Raw genomic sequence first — 20,438 nt, 5'->3', positions numbered from 1 at the left:
CCTGCTCCCTCATATGACAAGCATGGGAAGGACTCACCCAAAGGGGATGATAGGTTGGGATCCAGTATAATCGTATGTTGGCTAGACCTACAGGTAACAGAATCTGCAAAAAGCCTACAAATCTCAATTCACGTTTAATTACCGCACATCGTTCCTACCACATTCGAGGATGAGAGGCTCTGGCCGTGTCTGTCTCTCACCTTTTAGCCCTCCACTCCACAACAGCAGCAGATACAGCGCTATGGATCTGTTTCTGTCCACACAGAAATGTGCTTTCTGTAAAGAGAACAGCATAGAATGTTATTTGACAGATCTCGCAAGAGACAGATATGGGTTGGGAAATGTCATCTACAACTTGCACTGCTTCACATGTAACTGATTTGGTCCCCAACCTATTCACCTGAGAGGTCTTCTGATTTCCAAACATCCTCCCCTCCGACCAATTTCTCAAACAGAGCATAGCTCTTTGAATATGTCCCATACAAATAGAGTCCTCACAACTATCTCCCTAAACCCCCTATGGCAGATTATCCCACAGGCGAGGTGGAAAGGTTTTCCAATATGAAGTTCCTCTGAGAGGCCTCTTATGATTCCATTTCCTTTTGCAGTTTGCACTCAATATTTGCTTCTTCGACATGTTACATTGCATAACAATTAGAAGCGAAAGTATTCAGCTAGAGCTGAATAGCAAGACATTTTTCGGCTGGAGGAGAATACCTTTTTTCAGCCCATTTGACTCGATGCTTGCCCAAAGCTGATGTGTGGCACACCACTAGTTTCTTTCAGTTATACACAATGAACCCCAGACAGAAAAGTCAGTAAGATACACTTAGAATGTATCTTGATTTACAAGACCATCCACGTTTCTGGGCCTCCCTGTAACCTGTCATTATTGCATAGTGGGCATGGCGCAATGGGGACCACCAATTGGATGTGTCCTCAAAAAAGGTCTTGCGGATTAACTACCCATCTTGTAAATTGACCTGCTTCTTGGTCTTTAATAACACCCTCAACTTTTCTTTCCCTTTACAGTCCTCTCCTGTGGCCTTCCTTACTACATGTTCTTTAAAATTCATCTATTGTGCGATTTAGTTTACATTAAAACCTTTCACACATAGAAAAACAGCAAAAACACATTTCACAACCAATGTTATTAGTATCCAGCACAAATGATAACAACGCTAAAACACATCAGAACATGTGATAACATATATACATAGCGTTTATATACCTTGATTAGAAACCCAAGATCAAGTTAAGATAGTTAATTACAGCAATGGTTAACAATATTTAATTAGTATTTAAAATACAAATCCGTAACCAAGAGGGAAGAGCCTTGTCACTACTGTCAACAAATCATCTCATGTCGAATTACTGTTAGAGCAGGGCATACAATGCATAGATGTTTTAGAGTCTCATTATGGAAATTACAATAGCAACATAGTCTGTGTTCTTTCGGTATGCTGTATCTAGCCTCCAAGATCTCGTTTGTTGGATTGAGATTTAATTTAAATCTGAATACCAAGGTCCTAAAAACCCGCGATAGTTCCTTTAAAAGGTGAGGTGCGAAAACATTAAAACGTTTAAACCAATGAAAATGATCATTAAAACAGTTATACCTCAATAAAATACCCCTGTTTAGAATCCAGTCACTTTCAAACAGTTTTTGCCTAGTATTCCTGGGGTAGCAGACAACTCCTCTGGCGAGGAGACGATCCTCAGAAGTAAGTTTAAACACTTTTCAATCCAAGCCACAAGAACTGTTCAGAAGAGTATAAAGAGAGGCATGCGGCAACATCTTCCAGTTGACCTGGGCCTGAAGCGTAACCAAGCCCAACTCAGGTCTCAGACCCGCCATAGGGACTGAGTTGGGCAACTGAAACACTTTCCTCCACACCAGTGCTTCCAGTCTATTCCAGTCTATCTCTTCACTACAGGTTTCAGCTCCAAAATTCAATTGTGGGAGTGTTTTCTGCTTGTATAACTTTATCACTGCTAGAGCTGAAAAGCGATCAAATTTAAAATCAAATTGTCGTAGCTGCACAGCCGCCACCAAGAACCCTGATCTAAGGGACCTAAATAATACAACCATGGCCCTTATCACATAATTGTACCTTCCCAAATATTTGAAACACTCAACCACTTCCAGGTTTTGACCCTGTATTTTCCAATCAAAATTCTTCCTTTTTCGATTTCTCTATATTAAGGATTACAATCTTTGATTTTCCAATATTGAGATATCAATCCAGATTGATAAAATAGGAATTTAAAATGACCAAGGGCCTATGCAGGCCAATTGGGGTCCAATCTCAAATAGTCATATCGTCGGCATAATTTAAGTAATGCACCGTCGAATGCCTGATCGATGAAGTTTGTCCTCACCTTATCACAGCAGTGGTCAATATCACAGATATAGAATTTTTTTTTAAAATTTTAAAAAGCGGCGAGGACACAGCCTTGACGCAGGCCACAATTTGTGCCAACCCATCTCGTGCAACCCCCCTGGCTATTTAACGTATCTTTATTCTGGTTTCATGATGTAAACCTGTTAAGATACTCACTAAAGCAGGGGCACAGCCATAGTGTAGCATTTTTTCCCACAATTGTGCCCAGTTAACACAATTGAAGGCTTTGGATATGTCCACGAAGGCTAAGTAGACCGATCTACCCTGTGCCCTTGTGTGCCTATCCAGTAGCCGAATCATAAAAGAGTTTACAGCTGTTCCCACACCTTTCTTAAACCCTGATTGAAGAATATCGAGACATCCAGATTTTACAGCCCATCATAGTAATTCACTCAGGAGAACATTTGCAAAGATTTTGTTTATAGTCCAGTAGTGAAATCGGTTTATAGTTCAATGGAAGCATCAATCCCCCCTTGAAGATCAATATCAGTACTGTTACTTTCCAAGAAGCTGGGATTACCTGAGTTAATAGAATTTTATGAAACACACACATCAAAACCCTCGACCATGGATTCACATCAGGCTTTAAAGTGAGATTGATAGCCCATCTGGACCCAGTGCATTAGACGTCCTAGTATGAATTTTGAAAGATTCAATTTCATCCGGGTCCAGATGGATTGCCTGCTCCCACCCATTTGCTGCATGTAATTATACAACCTGCACATATTCTTTTACATAGAGCTTAGAGAAGTTCGTCACCCAAATATCCTCGGATAAGAGCTGAGATTGAAGCAAGTGTTGAGTGATATTTGCTTTAATTAGATGCCAAAACGAATTAGTATCTCTGTCGATTAAGCAGCAGAGCATCCTCTCCGTATTTTTGATATACTTCAAAGATTTATAGACTCTTAGCCATTTTTTGAAAGATATTTTTAACGTACTAATCCTCTCAGCCAGAAAGGGCCTAATCTTTTGCAATTTACTTTAATTAAGCCGCAAAGCTTGCTTATGCTCTTTTACGGCCCTATCAAAGGCATGCTTATGATATTGACTGTCTGCCCTTTTAGTTAAGGCCTTAGCTGTACTTAGCCCTTCCAATAGCTGCTGGATAGTTGGCTAAAATTCAAGAGGATTACACAGTTGCACACTATTAGACTCAAAATTCGCACATTTCAGACCATTCAAAACCGGTGCCATTTTAGGGTGCCATAGTACTGTGTGGTCTCTTGGCCGAATACTTACATTTACATTTTCCCTAGGTTGAATCGCCATCCTGGACAGTGGGATATTGCACTCAATCATACAATGGTCGCTCAAATCTGACAGAATAATAAATAAATCAGCCCCTCTAAGCCCAAAATCAGGAGAAACAAAAATGTAGTCCAAAGTTGAACTGATCCAATTATTTCGACAAGTGAAACGGGGGCTCAGGGTGTGCTTCCTTGGACGTTAGGTTTAGGCCTCTTTCATGAGCACTCTTTGAGGTTGAGGATCTGCTAGTATAACCATACCAGGAAGGCTCAAGGCATTCAGCATTAAAATCCCGTACAATCCCCTACAATAATCTCTACTAGAGATTCCGCTAGCAGCAAGAATGACATTACAGTCACAAATGCATACATCACCGCATTAGCAGGGTTAAAATATACATGAATTAGGAGACACCTTTGTACCACAGGCGAGAGTGGCTCACCATTAGTACTAATGAAATATCACCTCTAGTGCCTCATATTTGTTGTACTAAATCCAATGTATGATTATGCAATCTTGCTCTTTTGGGTTCCTTTTCCAGCACTGATCAGACCCTTATATGGGGTAGCAAAGCTCCACCGAACGTGAGACATTTCACTTTCCTTGCATGAATTTGACTGCGTTGTCATTGTCACCTGAATATAACCAGGCAAATGTTCTTCAGAAGTAATTCCCTGATTGCTGCTCTTATCCTGGCATATTGGTCTGCTCTGTGATCTCCTTCCTTATCTTGAAATGCTACCTCATAATGTACTTTGATTTGTTCCCAATAAATGGTCATGCCCTGTCCCACTAGATGTTTATTAATGGTCTGGATCAATTTTCCATGTTTTAGGATACATTTGTTGCATGTCATATACCGCCTTTGCTTTCCATCTTGTTAGATATGCTATAAAACTATTCCTGGCATAATCAGAGCAAGTAATAATTGCCAATTCTTTTAACAGCGTCTCCACTGCTGTGGAGATTGCCTTATTAATGGAAGCCATTTAAGCACCTGGCTACTCCTGGGACCTACCCAGGGATGGGGTGGGGCACCAATGATTTGCCCATCCATCCTGCCCCACACATTTCCTATCCCTGCAACTAGTACTTTGTCCAGATCATTATTGTCATGGAATACACAACCATCAACATAGACAGTCAGAAATTCTGAAGTTGGTCTTACTCAAATGCTTCATATGGAGAAGGAGCTAATCCTCTTCCAACTATGGGGCTTTGGAAACAACCACAAACACACAACTATGTATCAACCACAAACACACAACTATGTATCTCTGCTTGCTAGCACATGTGCCATAGGGTTTGTGTTCTGTCCATACCTCACCTCTATGGTGTAGCCTTGCAACGCTAAAGCCCAAGACGCCATCCTTGATTGAGGAAAATTACCTGTACAGATGTGGTTACTCCTTAAGTATTGTAATGGTTAATGTGAACTTTAAATAATCACCCACTCATGTATAATCAGGCAGAATTGTGGCAGGGTTCAAAGAGTGGGTAACAAGGCCTTTTCGCCTTCACTGTACTGTGTGACGTCTTGGGAAAATGCTTTGCTAGTATAAGTTATCCCTTTGTCATTCATGACATGCTTCTGATATTGCAGGGCCAAAACTGAATATTCAGTTGATGCAATCTAGAAGAATTCTGTCTCTCTTCTGCAGTAAGCCAATCATGGGAATTTGGTCCAGCAGTCAGAGAGAGCAAGGTGTCGCCCCTGGCTAATAAGGGCCTTGTGAAGTGACGTGAGTATAGGTCTGGGCAGCATGTGTTGTATTGGGTTGGTCATTGTGCTAATAGTAATTTACTTGGTTCCTGAAATCTATCCCTATACAGTGGGCCTGGGTGATTACTGGGCCCTTAAGTAATAGTTATGGGATCATTTTACTATAGCACCCAACTGCGTGTACGGCCTCAGTAGCACTTGGTTTGTGGGGCTTCTTTGTTAAACTTGATGGAGGTGAAAACCTGGAAGTGGATTTCTGTCCAAATAATTGGGACTTACATATGTGGTTCAGTTATTTGGATCAAAGGAATGAAAAGTTGGTGTAGGTGCTAAAACACTTTCTGTTGCCTAAAATACTCCTGGGATCCTGAAAGGCTAAAGAAGACCAGGAAAAGCTACAGTTGTGAACACATATGTCTTCCTAGAGAAACGCATTTATGTATGATCTTATATAAATGCAAAAGGTCATTCTTTTTTATAGGGACCATCCATCCTCTATTAATTAATTAAAATGCAGGTGAAACACAGGGCAGAAACACCGGAGAATGTATTGTTCAACTAATAACACAATTCAATATCATGTATTTATTTATTTATTTATTCCGTAATATACTTTTAGCCTTATGGCTTTGTATATACAACACATATTACATACATAGATAATACAAATCAATGTTAAAATGCACAGAAGTGGCAATATAACAAACTAAGTTAAAACCTATAACAATGAATACAGTCACAATCGGTAATAAAATACAGTTCATCAAAGTTAAATATTAACATCTTGAGTTAGAATATTTAAAATGTCAATAACTTTCCAGTAAAATTTGACCATAAAATGTATATTATCACCTTGCATGAAATTAATCCATAACAATCATTCAACGCTGGTATCAAACAGATTATTATAAGATTTAAGAAAATGTATTCGAATCGTGTTTAAACTTTCACAATGTACAAAAAGATGCTCATAGGTTTCCAGATCAGATCCCCCACACAGGCGACACGTTCTTTCAGCTTGGTTCAAAACACACAACTGCACATTTTAAAAACATATATGGTGTGACATATGGCGTGACATAACAAATACAATGCTCACAATATAAAAGTTCTTTGTGTGCTTCAAAGTGCTACGGTTTGTAAACATGGCACTGTTTCACAAAAAGTGCAAACACATATCAAGTCCTTCCAAAGTGCTATAGTTTGTAAACATACCTTTCTTTAAACAGTTCAAATACATATAAAGTAAGGGACATAATGGCTGTGATGAAGGCGCTATCACACGGGTGTCACCACTCATCTAGCCACTGTGGCCAACTAATGTTAATTTGTCACAATATGTATGTAACTAGGGCTAAACCCACAGGGCACATCAATCAGTAAAGCACTAAGAACTTCCACGTGTCATACCCACAATTTTCATTGGAAGAGACAATAAGCATGTCTTCCACAGGCCCAAAAGAACTCCAACTAGAATATAAATAAAGGCTATATCAATCATTTATCCCATGAATCATACCTGTATATCACATATCCAACATACATATTGTGCCTACCTCTCATTTAGTGAGTAGGTGCAAAATAATACATGTTCTTCTTGATCTGCTCATGCCAAGATCAATCCAAGATCTGAAAACATGCAAATTCAAACCATCAGGAAACCATTTCTGCACAATATTTCTCCAAGCAACACTGAGAAAGTTAACAACACAATCGAAGTACAGGATAAAGGTCAGTACCTGAATAAGAAGGAATGTAGACACCCACTTAACTCTTCTACTCCTTTTCAACACCATGATACATCAACAAGCTCACAGATCATTCATATGTTCCAGAAATTACATATCCAGAACCTTATGTTAGCCCCCATGCTTAAAAGTGCAAGGAGCGCAACATATTTACTTGTCTTAATACACAAACCTATTTCTGCTGAGCTTTTTCATGTGACAAGTTCTCCTTTCTTGTTCTGGGAGGCATTACCCTTTGTTTTTCTGAGTTATAATGTAAGGGTCTTCACTAATTTAAGCTCAGCTATCCTAGTTCCAGATATTATATGTTTACTCTTACCCTTCTGTTCCTTTCCCTTTAGATCTGGGTGTGCCACAACTTCCCATTCATTAGCTGCCTTGTCTACAATCCATTGGCGAAACTCCACTTGTGAAAAGTCCCAGGCCATGTGTGAGACAATCTGCTAATTTAATCCATAAAAGTATGAGCTTTCAAAGTGCCTGGATCCTATGTTCAAATCTAGATCAGTTCTGAAGAAGCCCTTCTTATCCTAGGTATTGTCCCCTTGGGGGTTTTTCCCGGTTTTGCGGGGTCTGATGAAAGTGAATGTTCTTCCCGCTTTGTGCCCTGCAGTCCACGATATGGAGCAAAACATGCCTGCATTCATCTTTAGCATATTACAACAGGTGATATATTCTTCTACTAAACCTCAGGAAACACTATGGTACGGAGCCTCAAATCACCTGTTGAGAGGCAGCTGAATCCATCATCCATAGTTTCTGCCCCTTTCCCAGCTCAATACCGCACAAGACAACCGTACCGCCCTTACCCCAGGCAAGTGCATTAGGAGATGGACACGCTCTAAACTTACGATGGCACTCTAACCAAAATAAAGTTGTGACAATAGATGTGCATGCATTAGACAGGAAGAAAATATGCACTCGTCATGAAGAACGTGGACACTAGATAACGTATTCACATATACATGAAGAATATTAACCTAGCACCAATAACACATGAAGAATACTAACATAAGCAATGTATAAACTGAATGCAACATGAACGACACCTGAATATAGCTCACTAACATAGAAACATAACAGTAATGGGCAGCCATCTTTTCCAAATTGCAAGCCACAACATGCTCTGATTAAATAAAAGGCCTCAATGTTTCACAAGGAATAAAAATGCTGAAATCATAAAAATACAAAACCATGCACAGCTCAGGAAGGAGCTGGCAACCACCACCAAGGTTACCGTAAATCAAGGGAGGTCCTCAGACATGAGATGCCACACAAGATCAAATTCAAAAAGGTCACTCTGGCTGATGGCCTAGAAATGGGAGATGGTATCTTCTTTAATTGAAAAGAAAGCAGTCCGTGGACCTCTCTTCCCTACTCTGACCCCTGATACTCCGGCATTACACAGATCAGGCCCAGGCGTGGCTTTCGTCCTTTCACTATGACCGTCCTTGACAGGTATAACTTGAGCCCTTTCTCTCCACCATCACTCTCTCTACCTGTGGTGTCCCCCAGAGATCTAACCCATCTCCCTAGTTTTTCAATTTCTACATGGCCCCTTTGGCCCAAATAATCTCTGCCTTCACCTCCAACTTTCAGTGTTATGTGAATGACACACAGCTCTCTTTCAGGCGACCTTCAGCCTCTTCCTCCTCCTCACTCATTCCTGACTGTCTGTCCGCAATTCAGTCCTAGTGTGCTGCTAACGATCTCTACCAAAAAGTCTCACTGCCAGCTGCACCTCCTCAGAGGTATTCTACCTTTTCTAACCTTCCCCCAGAGGCTCACTGTCTCCATAGCCCTGGTTCTCTCCAGACTGGACAACTGCAATAGTCTCTTTCTCAATCTTCTTACTTCTGCTCTCTGACCTCTACAACTTATCCAGAACAGAGCAGCAAGACTTATCCTTGGCCTTAAGCCCAGGGACCGGATCTCTCTGGCACTGAAATCACTCCACTGGCTCCTCATGGCTGCAAGGATTAATTTCAAGTCCCTCTGCATAGTACACAAGGCTTTCTGGGGCCAGGTCCCTTACTATCTACAACACTCTCTTTCTAAATACGCTCCTTCTAGAGCCCTCCACTCAGCCTCCTCTGCTGGTGCCTCCTTCTGGAACAGCCTACCTACCTTTCTCTATCTTGAACCTGACCTCCTTAAGGTCCGGAAACTCCTCAAGACCTACCTCTTCTCCTCCTCTTTCTCTCTCCTTCTCCCCTGATAACCTCCTTTCTCCTTGCTTCCTTCCCTGCCTCCTTCTCTTCCCCAACCTGCTCAGTTAGCTGACGGGTTACCTGGTGCATCTCCAGAACCTTCACAGCTCCCAGGCTCCCTCACCAGTCCTGCACTTGCCTCCAGGTCTACAAACTTATCCAGGCACTACTGCAATATGCTCCATGCGAGGGGCATCCACTCTGCACTTGTCCTCCTTCCCGTTCTTCCAACTTCCTGTTTTGTGCACTTTCACTTTCCTTGACCTTGAACGTTCTAGGCTGTGCAAGTCTGTCTGTCCGGTCCTCCCTCTGTCTCCCCTCCCTAGCTGGGCCTGCTTATAATACTCATGCATTGGCGCATTGATGACCAACTACCAAGCAATCCTGAAATGTTGGCCAGGTCAGTACTGTTCTATTTACCTGTATGCTCCTCTCCCCCAACCCCCCACCCTTATATGCCTCTGGCCTAGCATGCTAGCTAATGTCGAAAATCATTTGGAATCTTCAAGACCTAAGATTGACGACTGTACTAACATGTTTGCTGACTGCCTTGAAGCTCTTTGAAGCACTTCCCTTATATATATGCGCTCTACAAATAAACAATTACAATTACTCCTGTCAGGCTCATATCTTGACAACCTGTCAATTGTCCAAGGTTGGTTAGTAATAAGCTAGCAAGTGAAAAACTCCAATGTTACGACGCACAGTAAGCAAGGTGCCAGCCAATTACATATTGTAGAGATTATGGCCTGAATTCACAGAAGCGTTTTATAATGGCAAAATCCGATTGGAAACCATTCATTGAATTAGCCACTATGTCTTTTTACTTTTATCAATTTAGTGGTGGTCACAGGAGGGGTCATCGGACAAGCGTTACCCATTTAGAAATGTAACCCCTATAGAATGTATATTTAGTCACCACTATTGCAAGAGTACCAAGAATTCAATGCTTGTATGCTGTCCCTGCTTTATTTTGATGATAATAAAGGTGATTTTTGCCTTGCACTTTGTCTTTTTCCGTTATTGAGTCCGGTTTGAAGGTGCTCAAGAACCTCTGTGTAATTTGGGACTTCCCAGGCTGTCTTTACAGATGGTAGCAGAGGTAAAGGTTTGCTAGGAGTCATAGGATTGTCGAGGGGCCCTCCCACGGCCCAATGACTACAGAGGTGACCTGAGGAGAGCAGGATTAAGCATAACAGAGAGCGGTCAACATGAGCACCTTTGGAGAAAATCATGTCCGGTCCCTGCAGGGCGCCCCATAGGGCGAAGGGTAAGCTGGCTGTTAGGGGAGACTCATACCGAAGACCTTTAGCAGATCCAGGGATGTATGACATTGGCCTGGCAAAACGAGGGGACGGGATTGTTTGTATATTTGGAAATTGAGATGAAATAAAGAGATAAATGATGGACGGGATAGCTTCTGACAAGAGTCAGGAAATATCACCCGGTAAATCTCTTTAGACAAATACCTCACCAGGAATTGGGAAGACAGGGCACAGTGTATTTATTTGTGTAGTAATTGCTGACACCAGCCTTATGTTGTAAGATATGTTAGGCTTTGTAAAAGTGGAGTTTTGTGTATATTGGTATATATTGTGGAGGAATGTAAAGTTGTGGTGTGCACTGAGGAGGGTGGTCTGGTGTTGGAGCAGCGAGATGGAGCTGCTCAGAGCATGAGTGGCATTTGTGGTGCCACTCTGAAGCATTGGGTGATGCAGGAGCCATGGTCTCAGAGAGACACAGATGCATTACATACAACAGAAGTATTGTTGGAGAAGGGTGTGAAAGGGAGGTAAAAGAGGGTGAGTGAGAATTGAAATAGAATTTGGTAAGTATTGGTAAATTAAGCTGTGACATATTATCATGGGAGACACTCCCATTATCTACCTGTGTAAAGTATTACCCCGTTATAAGGTCAAAATAATTAAATACCAGAAACAGTGTATTGTGTGGCTGCAGGAAGGCACTCACTCGAAGACAGTACTGCAACACATGTTCACCAATTTACATGTCACGTATAAGGGAAAAGAGTTACAGAATCAACTAGCCATTCTGGGACTGTGAACAATGTTTCACCTGCAAAAGAATGGATGCTTAATTAGCATGACAAAAGGTGCATAGCACCCACAGCTCCTTCTCATCCACCTCCAGAGCAGTGATCCGTATTCGGAAGCACAGGGTTCATATCCCTTGTAAGCATTAGAAGCAGCTGTGGGGTATACTAATCCCACATATACACCCCCTGCGTACAGCAGTGAAATTATTAAATTATTATAAGTGGAGAAAACATAAGTAAGCAAAGACCAGTGTCCACACAGTTAGAATATGATGAGCACTACAACTGAAAATCAAAATTGGCAGAAACCAGGGAGGGGGTCCAGAGAGAGAGAGGAAGGCAGGGCAACTGGGATGAAATGGTGATTGCATTGAATGAATAGATATTAGGACAGATAATGCTCAAGTTGAATGGAAAGGGCATGGACGATTTTAAAGAAAGAGAAAGGGAAGTTAGAGAAAGACAGGAGCTGGAAGAGGTGAAGATAGAGGAGAGACAGAAAGAAGGAATGAAGAAGAATGAGCCAGATAAAGGAAGCAAGAGGCAGACAGAAAAAGGTAGAAGAGACGAGAAGAAGAATGCAAAAATGAGAAATGAAGAAGGAGAGAGAAAGAGAAAGGAAAAGAGAGGAAGAATCGAACAGAGAGAACAACGAGATGAACAAAGAAGTAGGGAAAGGTAAGAAAAAGAAGTAGAAGATATTATGAGGGGGGTATATGTTCCCAGACAGAGAGAGAGAGAGACCAGAAACAAGAACAGACAGAAAGAGAGAGGAACTAAGAGAGACGCTGCTAGGAAGTGGATGAAATTCTTAAAAAAACATACTCTTCCAGATGAAGGGGAGGAAGGGGCTATATGAAGGAGGGTTAGCAATCTGTACAGGAGCAGAAGGTGAGTAGAGGAGGGTCTCTACAAGACAGGGACAGGATATATTGGAGGAGGTGATAAGTGGAATGTATAGGACAGGTCCCCCTGGGAGACCAGATTTTCAAGACAGAGAAGACGATGAAGGTGATGACAGTGATGACACTATGTTAGAAGATGAAGAGAGAGAGGAAAGCAGAGAGGAGGAGGCCACACAAGCCCCTTTTACAAGCTATGGGGAAGGGAAAGGGATAGCATGGTTGGATTTGAAAGAACCGGTGAGGAAGCCAGAGCCTATTGAATATCATAGATGCCCAAAGATGCAATCAAACAGTTTAGTGGAGAGAATGTTGTACTTGAATAGACGGAGGAATTGACCAGGATGGAAGAGCATTAGTATAACAGACACTGTGACAAAGACAAAAGATGTGGCTGCTCTCAGACAGGGTGCTGGGTTCACACAAATTCCCCTTATTGGAGAAAGGGGGAGGACTGCCACAATACATCCTGTCACCACAAATGGACAAAATTAATTTCATCCGTAAATTGCCATCCTTTACATCAGGGGTGGGTAAATGCATCTATAAATTAGAGAGAATAACAACTGGGATGACTTTAGCAGTAGGTGACATAAAAAGCCGTTTGCTGATATGCTAAGGGAGGATACTAAGGGAGCAATCAGATGACATTCTGAATAAAGTGGGATATCCCGGGGTGTCAGCACAAAATGCGAAACAATAATAATTGTGAAACTGATATATGGAGAACACTTAGGGTCCAGTACCCAGACTCTTCAGACATGAGCGCAATTATGAATCATAAAATGGGAGAGGATGAAGATCTGACAGCCTATATTTAGGCTTTTGTAGAAAATGGCAGTTAGAAACCAGAGAACTGTTTTACAAAAACATAACTATTTGTATCACGTTTTATGTCAGGGACTTCCTGAGGAAGTGCAAAGACAATTGAGTACAATTTTGGGAATGGAAGTGAAGCCTTGGGCAGAGGTACAACTGACGATTGTTCATCATTGTTGGTTAAACCAAGAGAAGGACATAAACAAGGTTGAGGACAGGAAGATTGATGAAGCAAAGTTAGTTCAGAAGAAATTGACAAAGTGTTCAATGGAAGGAGCAGTATTGACAAGTAGAGGAGAACGTTTTAATGCACAGGGCACACAGCAGGTACAGCCAGCAAGGAATGTAAATTTGCAGGAGATGGAGAGAATGCATTTTTCCATGAGGGTGAGGGTTTGCACCCATTGCAGAGGGATCAGATTGCAAGCTCCACAAGGAGGAAGGTTTAATGGGGGCAACCAAGAATTGGAGGATAACCACAGCAGTGTTGTACATGTGGGAAGATGGTACACATGTGTATGCCAAAGTAGGGGAGGGATACAGCAGAACTGGCAAGCAGCACATCCAAAAGGGGGATAGCCTACACCCCAACTTGTAGCGCAGAGCCACCTGAATATTATGCCCAAGATCACATACAGCATCAGACACAAGCGCCACAAACACAACAGAAGCAACAAGGGTTGCCACTCCAAACAAAGCAATGCCGACACAGGCTCTAGCACAACAGAATGCAGGGACACCATGGACTGCAAACCTTTGTTACAGGCACCTACACCTAGACTAGAGGGTGTGACAGTAGTCAGAGGGATCCATTTTACTGGCACAGGACTGGACAATTACCACAATAGGAAGGCCTACAGAAAGTCTTGATGTGTTCCATCCTATCAATTTCACCAGACCCACAAGAGGAACCAAGCGTTGGGTTGACCATAGGTGACAAAACATTGTCCTTCTTAGTAGATATGGGGAGACTCGTACTTGTGTTAAGAAGGAAGGTCCCAATGTCGGGCATTGCCATGAATGCACAAGGAATTTCTGGAGTGACAACTACGGTTCCTTTTACGGATTCTTTACCCATCACCATAGGAGAACACAACATGTCTATGCCATTATAATATTCCTGCAAAACACCAATTAACATATTGGGGAGAGACTTAATGAACCAAATAAATCATGACAATCATTTCTTAAAATGGCATTTCTGACTGTACTTGCAAAGCAAACATGAGGGTGTACCTAAGTGTGAATACTGGCAGATATTGGTGCAGCAAGCACGTACATGTTTTCTTACAATGGCATTACTACCTGTCTGGGTAAAGTGAATATGAGACTGTTTGTGCATGTTGATTGTGGAACATATTCGATCAGCCAATAGAATTACTGTCATTTAGGCAAAGTGAAGCTGGGGTAGTTCTTGCTTGAGGATACTGGCACAGCCGGAATGGCCATGTTTTCTTACAATAGCATTACTGGCTAAACGGAAAAACAAACATGAGGCTGTAATTAAGTGGGGTATTGGCACATATTACTGCAGCCAGCATGGGCATGCTTTCATATGATGGCATTATTGCCTATATGGCTAAAGTGAACATGAGGTTGCTCTTGCATGCGGATACTGGAACATATTGGCACAGACAGCATAGACATGTTTTTATAAAACAGCAATGCTGACTACAAGGGAACATTTAATAGGAGGGTGTCCTTTCATGGGAGTATTCATGGTGTCAGCATGGTCCTGTTTTCTTACAATGGCAATACTGTTAATATAAGGAAAGTAAACATGAGTGTGTTCTTGTGTAGAAATACTGGAAAATAGTGATATAGCCACTGTAACTCTTCTAACAGTGGCAATATTCACATTATAGAGCACAATCAGTGGCAGAAAACAGGCACATATTGTAGGCACAGAGTTCATGAAATTGAGTTGTGAAATGCTCCTCTGTATTTTGGTGATGTGAAAAAGCTAATGGATATTTCCATATGTTGTCCTAAAGAAATGATTGTAAATTGTATGGATGTGTATTCTACTTTTTTTTGTTGTAAGTGTGTTGTATAATCCACCATTTCACCCAATACTTCTAAATATTATATGGGAGCAGAATCCCATTAAACACTCATTTGAATGGTTCTAGATACTTCGCAAGTCTTGATTGTTCACACACATTTGTGGGAAAAATAAAAGGTTGATCCAATAAAAATATTTACACTGGAAATTGCCCAGCTGCTAATGCAGTTGCGGCCACAAGAATTCATTGTAAATACAAAGATGTGCATTTTCACATGCAAAGTGTCATAGGTGAAATTTGCAGATGCAACCCCACACAGATTGCATCTAAATGGTGATTCATGAGGAATTATAAATGCCACACATGCTATTTACGTTTACTGCACTTTGCACCCACAAATCGACCTTATTCTCGCACAAGTTTAAAATAAAACACGCACAAGTCCATAAAACGTAAAAGTAACTTGGGAAAGAGAAAAGTAAAAAACAGAATCTACATTTTTACGTGAGAGTGTTGCAAAACCTTGTGAAAAGTGGACTACATACAGGGCCATGTGTTTTTAAAAGTTACTTTTGTTACTGCGCATTTGCCAATTTCCAAAATCCGAAATTTGCCAAGTTGGAACAAGGACACAATTCTGAAAACAACAATGAATCACCTGTTTAGCCATATACGCTATATTATATCCATCTAAGTTATGTCATCTTATGGTTATTTGCTACTATACTGTGCCAAATCACCACCATTGTGGTTTCAGAGCACCTACAGTGGTCCATGGAGTAGCATATGTGTCCCCTTGCCACGGGTAACCAAACCTTACTTTGCTAGAGGAGAGAGAGTGAGTGAGGGTGATTAAGATGATGGGAAAGCCAGAAGGATATGGTACAAAAAAAGGGAGGGATGCAGCAGGCAAATAAGGTTTTTTGAGAGCCTGGGTGCATGCCAATCCTGTTAGGTCAACCATGGTTCTGTAAAAGAAGAGGAGGAGAATAGGTCCTAAAAGTTTGTGGTAATTGGGTTGTGGCTTCAAGGCATATTTTAAGAGATGTAAGTTATCAAGAAATGTGATGTCGGATGCCTGAGTGCCTGGAGAGTGTGCTCGGCAACCCTGGAGGGTTGATGATCTTTTTGCAAAGGCACCTTTATACGTTGAATGTCAACGTCAATCCCAGGGGTTTTGTTAGGTCTAGAAAAGATCAGGGGCTAAGTTAAGGTTGGTACTGGTGGTACTCAGGGCTAGCTATAGCCTTTTGGTTGTAGCCCCTGAGCTTCTATCCAGGGCTACAAATAAAACACCCGGGGCTATAGCCACCTCAAGCCCCCCCTAACAATGCCTCTAGTCAATCCTAAACCAAGAATAGCATTATGAAGAATAGACTGTGTATGAAGGCGAATGTTGCTGGTGACACAGACAGGGTAATTCACAGAATTTCGCACAAAAGTGGCGCACGCGGCTGGCGCACAGTGTGCGCATGCGAATGTCTGCGCCAGTCGCGTGCGCTAAAATCGATTTCCGCGCACAGCGTATTCATGGATTTTAGCCTCCAAAACCAGCGTGGCGCAGAGTGGCGCAGCGACCCTGCAGCAGCTCCAGTTACGCCCCCAAGAACACCCTCGCACAAGGAAAAGCCATCAAAATTCCTAATTCAGCGCAAAGGGCTGCGCTAACCCTGGACCAGTTTACAGGGCTGCCAAACAGCAAACGCCAAGCGGGGAACGTGTATTACTGGGGTGTGCGTGAAGTTTCACACACAAAAGGGCCTATGTGAGTGGGGTACGTGTATTACTGGGGTTTGCGGGAAATTTCACATGCGATTTCGGCACGGTACGTGTATTACGGGGTTCGCAGGAACTTTCACACGCGAAAGGGCCTGTTTGAGTGGGGTACGTGTATTACGGGGGTGCACGGGAAGTTTCACACGCAATTGGGCTGGGTATGTGTATTTCAGGGTGCGTGGGAAGTTTCACACACGAATGGCCTGGGTATATGTATTTCAGGGGTGCGCGGGAAGTTTCACACGCTATTGGCCTGTGCACGTGTATTTCAGGGGTGCACGGGAAGTTTCACACGCGATTGGCCTGGGTATGTGTATTTCAGGGGTGCGCGGGAAGTTTCACACGCGATTGGGCCTGGGTACGTGTATTTCAGGGGTGCGCGGAAACTTTCACACGCAATTGGGCTTGGTACGTGTATTTCAGGGGTGCACGGGAAGTTTCCCACGGGAAAGGGCCTGTGCGAGTGGGGTATGTGTATTACGGGGGTGCGTGGGAAGTTTCACACGCGATTGTGCTGGGTACGTGTATTTCAGGGGTGCACGGGAAGTTTCACACGCAAATGGCCTGGGTACGTGTATTTCAGGGGTGCATGGGAAATTTCACACACAATTGGCCTGGGTAACGTGTATTTCAGGGGTGGCAGGAAGTTTCACACGCGATTGGCCTGGGTACGTGTATTTCAGGGGTGCGCGGGAAGTTTCACATGCGATTGACCTGGGTACGTGTATTTCAGGGGTGCGCAGGAAGTTTCACACGCGATTGGAGTAGGGTACGTGTATTACTGGGCTGCGCATGAAGTTTCACACGTGATTTTGCTGTCAGAGGGGGGAACGTGTATTTCGGGGGTGCGCGGGGAGTCCTACATGTGAATTGGCAGTGTGGGTCATCCCAGGTGTCCCCTCTACCCCCTCCACGGCCCCTGCAGGCAGCCCACACCACAGGGGACTACCCCGCCCCCCTGGTCATGTCCCGCAGGCAGCACATCCACCATGGGCATGCCCACCAGCCAAGCCACATGTCACGTTGCAATATGATCACCAACTCATGTCTCCCAGCACCCCACCCGCCAGCAGTGCAGGGAACCTGCCAGCAGGCCCCCACACATGTCCCCCAGCACCCCCACCCCCCAGCAGTCAGGGGCACCTGCCAGCAGGCACCCACTCATGTCCCACTCATGTCCCCTTTGACCCCCAACCCCCAGCAGTGCAGGGAACCTGCCAGCAGGCCCCCACTCATGTCCCCTTGCACCCCCACCCCCCAGCAGTGCTGGGCACCTTCCAGCAGGCCCCACTCATGTCCCACTCATGTCCCCTTGGACCCCCACCCCCCAGCAGTGCAGGGCACCTGCCAGCAGGCCCCCACTCATGTCCCCTTGCACCCCCACCCACCAGCAGTCAGGGGCACCTGCCAGCAGGCCCCCACTCATGTCCCACTCATGTCCACTTGCACCCCCACCTCCCAGCAGTGCAGGGCACCTGCCAACAGGCCCCCACTCATGTCCCACTCATGTCCCCTTGCACCTCCAACCCCCAGCAGTGCAGGGCACCTGCCAGCAGGCCCCCAATCATGTCCCCTTGCACCCCACCCCCCAGCAGTCAGGGACACCTGCCAGCAGGCCCCCACTCATGTCCCACTCATGTCCCCTTGCACCCCCACCCCCAGCAGGGCAGGGCACCTTCCAGCAGGCCCCCACGCATGTCCCCCAGCACCCCCACCCCCCAGCACTCAGGGGCACATGCCAGCAGGCCCTCACTCACTTCCCACTCATGTCCCCTTGCACCCTACCCCCCGGCAGTGCAGGGCACCTGCCAGCAGGCCCCCACTCATGTCCACTTGCACCCCCACCCCCCAGCAGTGCAGGGCACCTGCCAGCAGGCCCCCACTCATGTCCCCCTGCCCCAGGTCATGACGATCCTCAATCATGGCCATTATGGCCAGCCTACCCAGCCCAAAGACCCAGCCAAGTATTGCATCCACCCACATAGAAAAGGCAATTACATGATACAACCTCAATGGCAAATATGTAAATGAACACATGTCCGTCACACACACACAATGGTTGCAAGTGAATGTGAAAACCCATATCATGACATGCTTGAAACCAATGAGATAATACCACACATCGAAGTATGAAGAAAAAAATGTATTAAAAGCAACATGAACGGAATTAAAATCAAACATACAACAATGGGAATAAAAAAAGAAAAGCTTTATGTCCGTAAAATAATGAAAAACAAGAAATCATATTCCAAAGGAAAGGTGTCCAAAGTCATAGTCCAACAAAGCAAATCCAAGGGAAAAACAAAAGTGAAAACCATTGCTCCATGGGGAAATCCAAAAAAAAGAGATGAATCCAATAGTGAACTATATACAGATGAACAATCTAGGGTCCATGATCCCAACTGAAGAAATGAAACCTATCAAAAATACTACCTGATGAAAAACTATATACAGAAACGTGGTACATTGTCCAAGCGCAACCAAACTAAAGAAAAAACCAAAGGAAACCTAACACTATCTAAATATTTACAAGGGCAGCGGGCTAGTCTGACGGCTCACTTTTGGATGTCCCGGGCCAGGGCATCATCGAACTCCTGCTCAATGTCCCGGACGCGGTCCTCTTCCATGGCCCCGAGGGTTCGCAGGGACGACGACATGTTCTCCTCCAACTCCCTGCGAATTGCCTTGAGGCACTCGGCCCGCCTCAGGGCCCTCCGCATGGAGTTCTCCGCCCTGACCATCATGAGCCGTGCCTCTTCTGCCCGCTGCCGCTCCACATTTATGGCATGGTCTAACCACTGCCACACGGAAAACACTTCCCGTCCTGGGTCCTCCTGCCCTCTGGCCGATGCCTGCCCCTGCGATGACGAAGGCCCCGAGCCATCATGGCTCCCACCTTGTTGCTGCTGCTGCTCTGCCTCTGCCCGTGCCCTGGCTCTTGCTGCCTGCACATCCTCCTCTGGCTGGGGTGCAGTTGTTGAGGTGGCCACCCCTGCTGGACGTCCGACTCCCGACTGTGGCAGGGATGTGTCCTCCACCAGCCTGGCCGCAGGGTCAGAGACAGCTCCACAGGGCACCCAGGTGACACATGGGTGGGAAGATGGCACGGAGTACGACTGGCACATAGGGGGTTCAGTTGAGGAGGGGGTCGGAACAAGGCCCAGCAAACGGAGGAATCCGGCCCTGGTGACCTGTCCCAGTAGGTCGACGTGGTCAACGAGCCATTCGAGACGACATGCAGTCTCCCCATGAAAAGACTGCATTTTGCCTCGCATGGCCCGTTGACGCAACGCCACACCACCCAGGGCAAGCTCAACCCGGTCCTGGATAGCCACGTCCGCAGGCAGAGGAAGGCCAGTTTTCGTAAGCTCATCCCCTGCCTGAAAATGGGTCTGGACGTAGGTATCCCTGCTGGTGCAGGATGATGCAGTCACAGGATCGGGGACAGGATTACACACAGGCACCTCCACGGCGGCCTGTGCTGCCTCCTGTCCCTGCCCCTGCACTGTACCACTAGCACCAGTGGAATCCCTACCTCCAGA

The sequence above is a fragment of the Ambystoma mexicanum genome, chromosome 5p (genome assembly GCF_040938575.1).
Source record: "Ambystoma mexicanum isolate Mex_15411 chromosome 5p, UKY_AmexF1_1, whole genome shotgun sequence".
NCBI classification, from domain to species: domain Eukaryota; kingdom Metazoa; phylum Chordata; class Amphibia; order Caudata; family Ambystomatidae; genus Ambystoma; species Ambystoma mexicanum.
The sequence above is the reverse complement of the archived record's forward strand: the minus strand, read 5'-3'. Positions refer to the sequence as shown.